Consider the following 13,488-nt stretch of genomic DNA (forward strand, 5'->3'; position numbering starts at 1 on the left):
CAATCACTAATGCCAAAAAAGCTGATGTTGAACAGTTCTATGAGGATTTACAAGACCTCAAGAACTAACATCAAAAAAAAAAAAAAAAAAGATGTCTTTTTCATTATAGGGGACTGGAATGCAAAAGCAGGAAGTTAAGAGATACCTGGAGTAACAGGCAAGTTTGGCCTTGGAGTACAAAGTGAGGCAGGGCAAAGGCTAACAGAGTTTTGCCAAAAGAATGCACTGGTCATAGCAAACAGCCCCTTCCAACAACACAAGAGAAGACTCTACACATGGACATCACCAGATGGTCAATACCGAAATCAGACTGATTAAATTCTCTGCAGCCAAAGATGGAGAAGCTCTATACAGGCAACAAAAACAAGACTGGAAGCTGACTGTGCCTCATATCATGAATTCCTTATTGTAAAATTCAGACTTAAATTGAAGAAAGTAGGGAAAACCACTAGACCATTCAGGTATAACCTAAATCAAATCCCTTATGATTATACAGTGGAAGTGACAAATAGATCTAAGGGATTAGATCTGATAGACAGAGTGCCTGAAGAACTATGGATGGAAGATTGTGACATTGTACAGGAGGCAGTGATCAAGACCATCACTACGAAAAAAAGAAATGGAAAATGTCAATATGGTTGTCTGAGGAAGCCTTACAAATAGCTGAGAAAAGAAGAGAAGTGAAAGGCAAAGGAGAAAAGGAAAGGTATATCTGACTGCAGAGTTCCTAAAGAATAGCAAGGAGAGATAAGAAGATCCTAAGTGATCAATGCAAAGAAATAGAGGAAAACAATAGAGTGGCAAAGACTAGAGATCTCTTCAAGAAAATTAGAGGTACCAAGGGAACATTTCATGCAGAGATGGACACAATTAAGGACAGAAATGGTATGGACCTAACAGAAGCAGAAGATATTAAGAAGAAGTGGCAAGAATACACAGAACTATACAAAAAAGATCTTATTGACCCAGATAACCACGATGGTGTGATCACTCACCTAGAGCTAGACATCTTGGAGGGTGAAATCAAGTAGGCCTCAGGAAGCATCACTATGAACAAAGCTAGTGGAGGTGATGGAATTCCTGCTAAGCTGTTTCAAATCTTAGAAGATGCTGCTGCTAAAGTGCTGCACTCAACATGCCAGCAACTTTGGAAAACTCAGCATTGGCCACAGGACTGGAAAAGGTCAGTTTTCATTCCAATCCCTAAGAAAAGTAATGCCAAAGAATGTTCAAACTACCTCACAATTGCACTCATCTCACACGCTAGCAAAGCAATGCTCAAATTCTCCATGCTAAGCTTCAACAGTCATGAACCGAGAACTTCCAGATGTTCAAGCTGCATTTAGAAAAGGCAGATGAACCAGACACAAAATTGCCAACATCCATTGGATCATAGAAAAAGCAAGATAATTCCAGAAAAACATCTACTTCTGCTTCTGCCTCTTGATGAAAGTGAAAGGGGAGAGTGAAAAAACTGGCTTAAAACTCAACATTCAAAAGACGAAAATCATGGCATCTGGTCCCATCACTTCATGTCAAATATATGGGGAAACAATGGAAACTGTGGCATACTTTATTTTCTTGGGCTCCAAAATCACTGTGGACAGTGACTGCAGCCATGAAATTAAAAGACACTTGCTCCTTGGAAGGAAAGCTATGATGAACCTAGACAGTGTATTGAAAAGCAAAGACATGAATTTGATTACAAAGGTCTGTATAGTCAAAGCTATGATTTTTCCAGTAGTCATGTATGGTGGTGAGAGTTGGACTATGAAGAAGGCTGAGTGCCAAAGAACTGATGCTTTTGAACTGTGGTGTTGGAGAAGACTGTTGAGAGTCCCTTGGACTGCAAGGAGATTAAACCAGTCAATCCTGAAGTAAATCAGTCCTTAATATTCATTGGAAGGACTGATGCTGAAGCTGAAGCTCCAATACTTGGGCTTCCTCTTGCAAAGAACTGACTCATTTGAAAAGGTCCTGATGATGGGAAAGATTAACACAGGAGGAGAAGGGGACAACAGAGGATGAAATGGTTGGAGGGCATCACCGACTCAATGGACACGAGTTCGAGCAAGCCCCAGGAGATGTGAAGGACAGGGAACCCTGGCGTGCTAGTCCACGTGTTCGCAAAGAGTCAGACACAACTGAGCAACTGAACAACAACAGTTTACTGGGGATATTACCAGTCTCTTGGTAGCTATGACATCTCCTGGGTTTCTCCACTGAAAATGTATGAACTTTCGCTGTAGAAATAAATACAGTTGGTGTGTGTATTACATAGATACCTTGAGACTATGAATATATCTTGTTTCTCCTCAAACTTTCATCTGCTAAATTTAGCATACATCAATGTGTCTTGTCTACAATAATTATTACTGTGATATTTGCCTAATTGTGATTTTTATATTTCTTTTATTTCTTCTGCTTTTATTAATTGGAATTATTCTGTAAGGAAGATGTCTCCCCTTCTCCCACTTACTTATTTATTTGACTATTTAATTGTTTATATCAGTTTGGACGCATTCATATTCATGGATTGACAATTCAGTACTGCCATTATTTATTTTGTTGCTCAAATGGTTCTAGCTTTGGCCTTAAGAACTCCTTCAGGTTGGCTCCCTGTCCCTTCAATAGTGCCCCATTCTATTTCAATATGTCCTTATTTTCTGGGTACCCAGATAAGTACCCAGATAAGTACCCTGGTACCCTGGGTACTTATCTTATATTTCTGCTGCTCCAGTCCTGAAATCAACCACTTCTTTAAGAAGTTCGGTTCCTTTTCTGGGAGAGTATTATTTAGAAACCAGTATTTGGGCTCTAGGTATGCTTGTTGCTAATGGAATTTTATTACTCCTGGGCTGTCTCAGTGGATAGAGCTAGGAAAGATATATATGTATACTATTACAAATATCTATATTTAGCTGTCTATTATCTTTAACAGCATGAGTTCATACTGACATCTCTGATTCCAGACACACATATTTTGTTCATTCTTACCTCCCCTCTATGTTTGTAACTCCTTCTGGCGGTAGGAATTCTAACTATAATTATCTCTTCTCTTTAAGAAACAAACTTACAAAGTAGATTACAGTATTTGTGTATAACTTTTTTGTATTTAACCTTACAGTGTTTAATTTTCAAAGTTACTTGCTGTATTAGTTTCCTAGGGTTTCTGTAACAATGTAAGTGCTCGGGCCTGGTGCACTGGGAAGACCCAGAGGAATCGGGTGGAGAGGGAGGTGGGAGGGGGTATCGGGATGGGGAATACGTGTAAATCTATGGTTGATTCATATCAATGTATGACAAAACCCACTGAAATGTTGTGAAGTAATTAGCCTCCAACTAATAAAAAAAATAATAATAATTTAAAAAAAAGAAAAAAAATTGAAATTTATTATTTTACAGTTCTACAGTCTAGAGGTTCAAAATAAAGGTGTCAACAAAGCTGGCTCATTCTTAGAGTTGTGAAGTATAATCTTTTCCATAGCTTTCTCCTAGCTTCTGACAGTTTCCTAGCAATCTTTGACTTTTGGTGCATTACTCCAATATCTGCCTTTATGTTCACATGGTACTCTTCCTTTGTCTTTATCTCTTCATATTTATCTCTTCATATCTCTTCTGTGCATATCTGTCTCTGTCCAAATTGCCCCTTTTTATAAGGGCATCAGTCGTATTGCGTTAGAGTTCAAATGAATGACCTTATTTTAACTTGGTTGCCTGTTTAAAGAAACTGTTTCCAAATAGTCATATTCTAAGATACTGGGGGTTAGTGCTTCAACATAAGTTTTTGGAGAGATATAATTCAATCCATAATATTTATGTTAGTTCTTTTCTTTCCCACCTGTTCCAGTTATATTGTGATTTTATAATGCATTTTAATATAGTCATGTACACTTATTGTTTTTATTCAATTTACTTATTTATTTTTTAGGTATGTGAAACATTACTATAGTACTAAGAGTCAAAGTTACACAAAAAGGCATACTGAGATAAGAATCACTCCTCCCTCAGTCTTACTATTTGATTCCAACTTTCCCATTCTGTCCCCTTTTCACAACCACCCCATGTTGATAACTCCATTCAGTTTCTGGTTTATTCTTCCTGCATTTCTTTTTCACAAATGAGCAAATACACATAGATTTTCTTCCATTTCCTTTTTTCTTTCACATAGGGTAATATAGGTACTCTTTAATACATTGCTTTATTTACTTAAATCATTCCAAGTCAGTTCATAGATTGGAAATCATGCCAAATCAGTTCATAAATTTCTCATAATTTCTTTTTTCTCTTTCATTTTTTAAATTATGAAAGTATGATAACACATTTACAGGAGACTTGAAAAATACAGAACAAGGTTACATATAGTTCCACTATAATAGTAGGAGTGGTCAGTCATGTCCAACTCTTTGCAACCTCAATGACTGTAGCCCACCAGGCTCTTCAGCCCATGGAATTTTCCAGGCAAGAATACTGGAGCTGGGGCCAATTTCCTACTCTAGGGGATCTACCCAACCCAGCGATTGAAGACATGTCTTGCATCTCCTGCACTGGCAGAAAAATTCTTTACTACTAGCTCCTCCTGGTAAGCCCCATAGTTCCACTATATATTAAAATTATATTTTTAAGTGGGTAAATTAAGATTTTCAGTTTGAGTTTCAATACCAAACTCTCAGTAATTAATAGAATGAAAACAGAGAAGTAGAAGGATATAGTAGACCTGAAAGAGCAAAAACGCTGGGCTGGATGAAGCACAAGCTGGAATCAAGATTTCCAGGAGAAATATCAATAACCTCAGATATGTAGATGACACCACCCTTATGGCAGAAAGCAAAGAAGAACTAAAGAGCCTCTTGATAAAAGTGAAAGAGGAGAGTGAAAAAGTTGGCTTAAAACTCAACATTCAGAAAACTAAGATCATGGAATCTGGTCCCATCACTGCATGGCAAATAGATGGGGAAACAGTGGAAACAGTGACAGACTTTATTTTGGGGGGCTCCAAAATCACTGGTGACTGCAAATGGTGACTGCAGTCATGAAATTAAAAGATTCTTACTCCTTGAATGAAAAGTTATGACGAACCTAAACAGCATATTTTAAAACAGAGACATTACTTTGCCAACAAAGGACTGTCTAGTCAAGGCTATGGTTTTTCCAGTAGTCATGCATGGATGTGAGAGTTGGAGTATGAAGAAAGCTGAGCGCTGAAGAATTGATGGTTTTGAACTGTGGTGTTGGAGAAGACTCGTGAGAGTCCCTTGGACTGCATGGAGATCTAATCAATCCATCCTAAAGAAAATCAGTCCTGAATATTTATTGGAAGGACTGATGTTGAAGCTGAAACTCCAATACTTTGGCCACCTGATGCAAAGCACTGACTCATTGGAAAAGACCCTAATGCTGGGAAAGATTGAAGGCGGGAGGAGATGGGGATGACAGAGGATGAGATGGTTGGATGGCATCACCGACTCAATGGACAGGAAGGCCTGGCATGCTGCAGTCCATGGGGTCACAAACAGTCGGACACAACTGAGCGACTGAACTGAACTGAACTGAAAAGCAATATGAACCAATTCAACCTAATTAGGATTTATACAATTTTCAGACAACACTAGGATACAAATTCTATTCAAATTCCCATGGAGTGGGTATATATACAAATGCTTTTCTACTATGCCTTATAAAGGATTGAGAAAGAACAACAAAAAAAGAGAGTTGAAGAAATTGGAAAACGTAGACTAAATGAAATGTGAGCACTGAATATGAAATAGAAATAATGAAACAAACTAGATGCTTGAGTGCAATCTCAAAAATGGCAGAATGCTGGAGAAGATTCTTTTTTTTTTCCCCAGTCAAAACTTCAGTGAGTATTTATTTATTTATTTATTTATTTTTAGTTGGAGGCTAATTACTTTACAATATTGTAGTGGTTTTTGCCATACATTGACATGAATCAGCCATGGATTTACATGTGTTCCCCATCCCGATCCCCCCTCCCATCTCCCTCCCCATCCCAGCCCTCTGGGTCTTCCCAGTGCACCAGCCCTGAGTACTTGTCTCATGCATCCAACCTGGGCTGGTGATCTGTTTCACCCTTGATAGTATACTTGTTTCAATGCTATTCTCTCAGAACATCCCAACCTTGCCTTCTCCCACAGAGTCTAAAAGTCTGTTCTGTACATGTGTCTCTTTTTCTGTTTTGCATATAGTATTATCATTACCATGTTTTAAAATTCCATATATATGTGTTAGTATACTGTATTGGTCTTTATCTTTCTGGCTTACTTCACTCTGTATAATGGGCTCCAGTTTCATCCATCTCATTAGAACTGATTCAAATGAATTCTTTTTAATGGCTTAGTAATATTCCATAGTGTATATGTACCACAGCTTCCTTATCCATTATGTACCACAGCTTCCTTATCCATTCATCTGCTGATGGGCATCTAGGTTGCTTCCATGTCCCGGCTATTATAAACAGTGCTGCGATGAACATTGGGGTGCACGTGTCTCTTTCAGATCTGGTTCCCTCAGTGTGTATGCCCAGAAGTGGTATTGCTGGGTCATATGGCAGTTCTATTTCCAGTTTTTTAAGGAATCTCCACACTGTTTTCCATAGTGGCTGTACTAGTTTGCATTCCCACCAACAGTGTAAGAGGGTTCCCTTTTCTCCACACCCTCTCCAGCATTATTGCTTGTAGACTTTTGAATAGCAGCCATTCTGACTTGGGCCGTTGTTAAATGGTACCTCTTGTGGTTTTGATTTGCCATTTTTCTCTGATATGAGTGATGCTTGAGCATCTTTTCATGTGCTTTTGTTAGCCTATCTGTATGTCTTCTTTGCGAGAAATGTCTGTTTAGCTTTCTTTGGCCCCATTTTTTTGATTGGCGTCATTTATTTTCTTTGGAATGAGTCTGCAGGGAGTTGCTTGTATATTTTGAGATTACATCCTTTGTCTGTTTTTCATTTTGCCCTATTATTTTCTCCAATCTGAGGGCTGTCTTTTTTCACCTTACTTATAGTTTCCTTTGTTAGTGCAAAAGCCTTTACTTTATTACGGTCCATTGTTAGTTTTGCTTTTATTTCCAATATTCTGGGAGGTGGTCATAGAGGATCCTGCTGTGATTTATGTCAGAGAGTGTTTTGCCTATGTTCTCCTCTAGGAGTTTTATAGTTTCTGGTCTTACATTTAGATCTTTAATCCATTTTGAGTTTATTTTTGTGTATGGTGTTAGAAAGTGTTCTAGCTTCTTTCTTTTACAAGTGGTTGACCAGTTTTCCCAGCACCACTTGTTAAAAGAGGTTGTCTTTTTTTCCATTGTATATCCTTGCCTCCTTTGTCAAAGATAAGGTGTCCATAGGTTCGTGGATTTATCTTGCTGCTTTCTATTTTGTTTCACTTGGATCTATATTTCTGTCTTTGTGCCAGTACCATACTGTCTTGATGACTGTGGCTTTGTAGTAGAGTCTGAAGTCAGGCAGGTTGATTCCTCCAGTTCCATTCTTCTTTCTCAAGATTACTTTGGCTATTCGAGGTTTTTTGTATTTCCATACAAATTGTGAAATTATTTGTTCTAGTTCTGTGAAAAATACCTTTGGTAGCTTGATAGGGATTGCATTGAATCTATAGATTGCTTTGGGTAGAATAGCCATTTTGACAATATTGATTCTTCCAATCCATGAACACGGTATGTTTCTCCATCTGTTTGTGTTCTCTTTGATTTCTTTCATCAGTGTTTTATAGTTTTCTATGTATAGGTCTTTTGTTTCTTTAGGTAGATATACTCCTAAGTATTTTATTCTTTTTGTTGCAATGGTGAATGGTATTGTTTCCTTAATTTCTCTTTCTGTTTTCTCATTGTTAGCGTATAGGAGTGCAAGGGATTTCTGTGTGTTAATTTTATATCCTGCAACTTGACTGTATTCATTGATTAGCTCTAGTAATTTTCTGGTAAAGTCTTTAGGGTTTTCTATGTAGAAGATCATGTCATCTGCAAATAGTGAGAGTTTTACTTCTTTTCCTATCTGGATTCCTTTTACTTCTTTTTCTGCCCTGATTGCTGTGGCCAAAGCTTCCAAAACTATGGAGAAGACTCTTGAGAGTCCCTTGAACTACAAGGCGATCCAACTGGTCTATACTAAAGGAAATCAGTCCTGAATATTCGTTGAAAGGACTGATGCTGAAACTGAAGCTCGATATGTTGGCCATCTGATGTAACACGCCAACTCATTGGAAAAGATCCTGATGCTAGAAAAGATTGAAGGCAAAAGGAGAAAGGGGTGGCAGAGAATGAGATGTTTAGATAGCATCACTGACTCAATGACATAAATTTCAGGAAAATCTGGGAGACAGTAAAGGACAGAGGAGCCTGGTGTGTTGCAGTCCATGGGGCTGCAAAGAGTCAGACATGATTTAGCCACTGAACAACAATTGCAAGCCATAGTGGAACCATGATTAACCTAACCATATAAAATATTACATACAGTTTGGAGGGTTAAGTAGAGTGATGTGTTAAGTGGAAGTGCATACATGCACATGTTTCCAGCCAGTTTATGCCTTTTGGTTGGTGCATTTCATCCATTTACATTTAAGGTAATTACCAATATACATGATCCTATTACCATATTCTTAGTTGTTTTGGGTTTATTTTGTGTAGGCCTTTTCCTTCTCTTGTGTTTCCTGCCTAGGGAAATTCCTTTAACATTTGTTGTAAAACTAGTTTGGTAGATTCTCTTCACATTTACTTGTCTGGAAAGTATTTTATTTTTCCATCAAATCTGAAGGAGAGTCTTGCTGGGTAGAGTATTCTTGGTTGTAGTTTCTTCCCTTTCATCACTTTAACTATATCATGCCATTCCCTTTTGGCTTGTAGAGTTTCTGTTGAGAAATCAGCTGATAACCTTATAGGAGTTCCCTTGTATATTAATTGTCCTTTTCTCCTTATTTCTTTAAATATTTTATCTTTGTCTTTAATTTTCATCATTTTTATTATTATGTGTCTCCGTGTGTTCCTCCTTGGGTTTATCCTGCCTGGGACTCTCTGTGCTTCCTGGACATGATTGACTATTTCCTTTCCCATGTTTAGGAAGTTTTCAGCTATTATCTCTTCAAGTATTTTCTCAGGTCCTTTCTCTCATTCTTTTCCTTCTAGGATCCCTATAATGCAAATGTTGGTGTGTTTAATGTTGTCCCAGAAGTTGCTGAGACTGTCTTCTGTTTTTTTCATTCTTTTTTTTCTATATTCTGTTCTGCAGCAGTGATTTCCATCATTCTGTCCTCTAGGTCACTTCCATTCTTTGGCCTCAATTATTCTGCTATTGATTCCTTCTGGTGTATTATTCATCTGTTTGTTCTTTACTTCTTCTTAGTCTTTGGCAGACATTTCCTGCATCTTCTCCATTCTGTTTTTGATATCCTGGATAATCCTCACTATCGTTATTCTGAATTCTTTTCCTGGATGGTTGCCTATCTCCACTTCATTTAGTTGTCTTTCTGAGGTTTTATCTTCTCCCTTTATCTGGGACATAACCCTCTGTCATTTCATTCTGATTAATGTTCTGTAGTGTGGTTTTCATTCTAGCCACTGCAAGTTGTTGTTCTTCTTGCTTCTTCTGTCTGCCCTCTGATGGAGGAGGCTAAGAGGCTTGTCTAAGCTTCCTGATGGGAGGGACTGGAAGTGGGAAAAACTGGGTCTTGCTCTGGTGGGCAGGGCCATGCTCAATAAAACTTTAATCCAAGTATCTGCTGATGGGGGGGGTGCACTCCCTCCCTGTTAGTTGTTTGACCTGAGACCAACCAGCCCTGGGGTCTTTGGACTCTATGATAGAGTTAATGTCAACCTCCAAGAAAACTTATGCCAAGGGACTTCCAGGACTGCTTGTTGTTAGTTCCAAAAGTCCCTGCACTGAGTCACTGCTTACCCACACCTCCACAGGAGATTCTCCAACACTAGCAGGTATGTCTGGTTCAGTCTTCTGTGAGGTCACTGCTCCGTTCTCCTGGGTCTTGGTGTGCACAAGAGTTTTTTGTGTCTTCCAAGAGTGGAGTCTCTGTTTTCCCCCAGTCCTGTAAAAATCCTGTAATCAAATCCTGTTGGCCTTCAACGTCACATTCTCTGGGGATTCCCAGTCTTTTTGCCAGATCTCGAGGCTGAGAAGCCTGATGTGAGGCTCAGAACCTTCACAACAGTGGGAGAACTTCTTTGGTATTATTGTTCTCCAGTTTGTGGGTCGCCCCCCGCGGTGGTATGGGATTAGATTTTATTGTGTTTGCACACCTCCTACTGTCTCACTGTGGCTTAATCTTTGTCTTTGGATGTGGGGTATATTTTTTTGGTAGGTTCCAGCATCCTTCTGTTGATGGTTGTTCAATAGCTAGTTGTGATTTTGGTGCTCTCACAGGAGGAGATGTGTCCATGTCCTTCTACTCCGCCATTTCAAGAATTTATCCCAAAACTCAAAGTTGAACACAGAAATTATATTCTTGGTATCCCAACCCTTTACTTTCTGTTTCTGCAAACCTTCTATCTGAATTTCTTTAGCACTTACAGCCTATGCCACAAACTCAAACACATAATAAATTTTACCTAATGTGTATAAGTTTGTTGACCACCTACTACTTTGATGGGTTTATTACCATTGTCATACCCTACACAATGTCAAAGCATGAAAGAATTTTACACATGACCTGGTCAAACTTCATCTTTTTAGAGACTTTGCATGTTGTCTCCTCTAATCCTGAATGATGCACATGCTAATTTTTCTCAGCTCTTATTATTTTAAAAGGCATGCTTAACTACTGTGGGAGAAAATAAATTTAAAATCTTTAATTAAATCATATTTATAAAAAGTTTTTTCTTGCACTTCAATTTATGCTTTTCATATTATTTATCTTTAAAAATTAAATGGTCTTTCCCTGAATAGTCAAAGGAATCTTGAGGAAAAGACAAAAGCTGGAGGCATCATGCTATCTGATGGGTTTTTTTCTGGGCTATCTATTCAGTTCTATTTCAAACTGATACACAGTTTGAAATTTCAAATTGACACACAGATCAATTGAGTAGATTAGGTAGCCCAGAAATAAAGCCAGGCATATATGGTCAATTAATTTACAACATAGGAGCCAAGAACATACAATGGAGAAGGGACAGTCTCTTAAATAAATGATATTGCAAAAACTGGACAACCACATGCAAAATAATGAAACGACCATTATTTTACACATACACAAAAGTTAACTCAAAATAGATTAAAGACTTGAATGTGAGACCTGAAACCATAAACTCCTAGAAGAAAACAGAGATAGTAAGGTCCTTGACATAGGTCTTGGTGATGAGTTTTTGGATTTGTCACCAAAAACTTCGGTGTTTGCAATAGTTTTTTTTTTTTTTTTTTAAATCTGTTTCCTCAGACAAAGCAACAAAAGCAAAAGTAAACAAGTGGGACTACATCAAACTAAAAAGCTTCTGCACATCAAAGGAAACCACCAACAAAATGAAAAGCAGTCTACTGAATGTGAAATATTGCAAATGATATATCTGAAAAATAACTTATATACCTTAATAGCAAAACCCAACAAACAATCTGATTAAACAATGGACAGAAGCTCTGAATAGACATTTTCTAAAGAAGACATACAAATGGCCAAGGGGTACATAAAAAGATGCTCAGTATCACTAATAATCAGGGAAATGCAAACAAAACCAACAATAATATCACTTCACACATTTGAGAATTACTATTATGAAAAATACAAAAATAACAAATGTTGGCATAGATGTGGAGAAAAGGGAACTCCTGTGCCTGTTGGTGGAAATGTAAACTGGTTTAGCCACTATGGAGATTCCTCAAAAAATTAAAAATAAAACTACCATATAATCCAGTAATTCCACTTTTAGGTATTTATAAAAAAAAAAAATGTTGAGCATCTTTTCATGTGTTTGTTAGCCATCTGTATGTCTTCCTTGGAGAAATGTCTGTTTAGTTCTTTGGCCCAAGTGCTCAGGCCTGGTGCACTGGGAAGACCCAGAGGAATCGGGTGGAGAGGGAGGTGGGAGGGGGGATCGGGATGGGGAATACGTGTAAATCTATGGCTGATTCATATCAATGTATGACAAAACCCACTGAAATGTTGTGAAGTAATTAGCCTCCAACTAATAAAAAAATAAAAATAAATAAATAAATTAATTAATTAATTAAAAAAAATGAAAACACTAACTCAAAATGATATATGCACCCCTATGTTCATTGCAGAATTACTTATAATAACTAAAATATAGAAAAAAACCTAAGCGTCCATCAACAGATGAATGGATTAAGAAAATACATCTCCAGCATTTATTGTTTGCAGACTTTTTGATGGCAACCATTCTGACCAGCATGAGATGGTACTTCATTGTGGTTTTGATTTGCATTGAAACATGTATACTACCATATGTAAAATAGATGACCAGTGCAAGTTTGATGTGTGAAGCAGGACACTCAAAGCCGGTGCTCTGGGACAACCCAGAGCGATGGGATGGGGAGGGAGGTGGGATGGGGGTTCAGGATGAGGGGGGACACATGTACACCCATGGCTGATTCATGTTGATGTATGGGAAAAACAACCACAGTATTGTAAAGTAATTAGCCTCCAATTAAAATAAATAAATTAGTTTTTTTTTTAAAGAAAATACATCTCACATAATGGAATGTTATTCAGTCATAAACAGACTACAGGCATATGATGAAAGGTTATTTAGCCATAAAAAGAATGAAATCTTGCCATGCATGACAACATGGATGGACCTTGAGAGCATTATGCTAAGTGTAGTAAGTCAGACAGGGAAAGACAAATACTTAAATACGATCTTACTTAAACATGGTATCTTAAAAAGATCAAACAAGCTCATAGATAGAGAGAACACATTTGTAGTTGCTAGAGTCAGGGTGTGGAGGGGACAAAATGGGTGAAAGCAGTCAAAAGGTACAAACTTCCAGTTATCATGGGATGTTATGGACATCATGGTGACTATGGTAAATATACTGTTGCATATTTGAAAGTTGCTAAGAGAGTAAATCTTAAAAGTTTTCCTCTCAAGCAAGGAATTCTGTTACTATGTATCGTGACAGACGTTAACTAGACTTACTGAGGTGATTATTTCACAACATATACAAATACTGAATCACTGTGTTGTATTGCTGCTGCTGCTAAGTCACTTCAGTCGTGTCTGACTCTGTGCGACCCCATAGACGGCAGCCCACCAGGCTCCCCCTTCCCTGAGATTCTCCAGGCAAGAACACTGGAGTGGGTTGCCATTTCCTTCTCCAATGCATGAAAGTGAAAAGTGAAAGTGAAGTCACTCAGTCGTGTCCAACTCTTAGTGACCCCATGGACTGCAGCCTACCAGGTTCCTCCATCCATGGGATTTTCCAGGCAAGAGTACTGGAGTGGGTTGCCATTGCCTTCTCCTTATGTTGTACATATGAAGCCAAAATAATGTTGTATCATA

This window comes from Cervus canadensis, chromosome X (genome assembly GCF_019320065.1).
Source record: "Cervus canadensis isolate Bull #8, Minnesota chromosome X, ASM1932006v1, whole genome shotgun sequence".
NCBI lineage: Eukaryota > Metazoa > Chordata > Mammalia > Artiodactyla > Cervidae > Cervus > Cervus canadensis.